At 36.4% G+C, this 1,889-nt stretch overlaps 1 protein-coding gene across 3 annotated transcripts in view; it reads left to right on the top strand.

Annotated features, from left to right (window-relative positions):
* Positions 1-1,889, top strand: part of RSPO2 (R-spondin 2) — a 47,669-nt gene that overhangs the window by 12,778 nt on the left and 33,002 nt on the right. The window lies entirely within an intron of this gene.

Genomic DNA, 1,889 nt, shown 5'->3' with positions numbered 1-1,889 from the left:
AAAGATGATGAGATTTACAAACAGATTGTACTACTTTGTTAGTATTGCATGGTTCTTTTAAGACACTGGAATATTATTTACCACTTTAAGACTAAAATTATGGCTTTATTGGCATTTTATTGGCAATTTTAAACTTATTGGCATTTTAAACAAGACTGTAGTACATAGAATAGACCACAATTATACTGTCATTGCCTGCTGCAGCTCTCTGTTAATTTTGGAGTCACATTGGACCAAATCTGCCCTTGTTTGCACCCACCAGACAGGTAGAAGCTGCATAAAGTGTAGCTTCACTGAGTGCTGGCTCTGCTAGAATCCTGGTGTCACCAGGCAGGTTTCCCTCCTTGATGTTTTTTTTTTTTGCATATCACCATGGACAAGAAGATTTGTCCTTAGCTTGTCTGAAAATATGACCCATCATTTTCATTTACAAATCATGAATCAAAGCTTTTGAAGGAGAGAAGGGAAACCTGCTTCAGCATCAGTTTACAAGACGTAAACTCCACCAAAGCCACCTAATTGCACAGTGGAGGGTGGGAAAGCAACAGTAATGAGGAAATATTTTTGTGAGTATTTTAGTTGATGGCCATTCTGGGAAGGACCAAATAAGTGGGAGCACAAAAGGACAAAATAGTAGTCTGTTGTATTTTGGAGGCTTTCCAGGAAACAAGAACTACTTTACAGTGTGGCTTAACCCTCAGAGCCTGGCATGCTTGTTAGTACATTTGTTCAGGAAACAGACCTTTGCCAGCTGCAGATTCTGCTTCTCTGGATTGTCAACATCTACTTTGTACAGAGAATGTTGTGCTGCAAGTATTAAAATGTGGGTCTTTTTCTACCCTTTAGCTGATCACATTCAGAAGGGGCTACAGCCAGTGAAAACTAATTGTAAAGGAAATCTAGATCCTGAAGAAAATGAAACACATATTACTGCTCATTTCAGTGGGAGTGCCTGCAATTAGACTATGTACTTTAATTAAGGCACATGGGTAGGAACTATAGTTATATTATCAATAGTCAATTAAGTTTATACCAGCTTATAAGAAGAGCAGAATTTTTTTAATCTCTGTTTGGTAGCAATAAAAAAAGTGAATATCAAATCATGAGTGGTTTCAGGTTGGAAAGGAACATAGAAGGTAATTTAGTCCAGCCTCTTGCTTAAATCAGGTCAGTTGTGAGAAAACCAGGATTAGCCATTACTCTCACAACCCTCAGACATTAAATAGTCTCCATTTTTTGGTCTTAGTTATGTTCCTTTTCATATGCTTATTTCAGAGATGATGATTTACAACTTGCTGCTTTTATTTTTTTCAAAGTGGAAATATAGAAATGTACAGCAAATTTGTAGGTTTATTTTCAAGACATTTGCATTCATTGATAGATGTACATGCATGCATGTGCCTGTATTGGAGCACTTCTATACCTGATGCTTCTTAGATTTGCAGGTAAAAGTTAGGCAGTGTACCTCTCAGGTGATAGCCTACTATAAAGTAACTCAAATGAAGCAAGAAACTCTGGGTTTTTTTCCTGCATTAAAATTTCATGTTTTCTATAGCCGTTTTTCTTAGAAACAAGATATTACATGGGTATTTTTTGTGCTTCTTTTTGGGGGGTGGTTGCTGAGAGAGCAAATAGCTCTCTCTGTATTATGCATGCATTTGATTCATATCCATTAAAATGAGTTCACAAACAAATTTACTGTGCCTTTTAAACAATTGCTGTTATTTTTCTTTTGTACTGTTGGGACCAATCCATTCCTGAGTTATTTTCCAAAGAGAAAATGCAATCCAATTGGACTCATATTTGAAAAGTAGTTAGAAATGGTTTTTATAAGCCACATAAACTTGAACGTCAGTTTGAGTAGCAGTCGTGTTCAATTCTGAAACCAA

The sequence above is a fragment of the Geospiza fortis genome, unplaced genomic scaffold, assembly GCF_000277835.1.
Source record: "Geospiza fortis unplaced genomic scaffold, GeoFor_1.0 scaffold200, whole genome shotgun sequence".
NCBI classification, from domain to species: Eukaryota; Metazoa; Chordata; class Aves; order Passeriformes; family Thraupidae; genus Geospiza; species Geospiza fortis.
The sequence above is the reverse complement of the archived record's forward strand: the minus strand, read 5'-3'. Positions and strand labels throughout refer to the sequence as shown.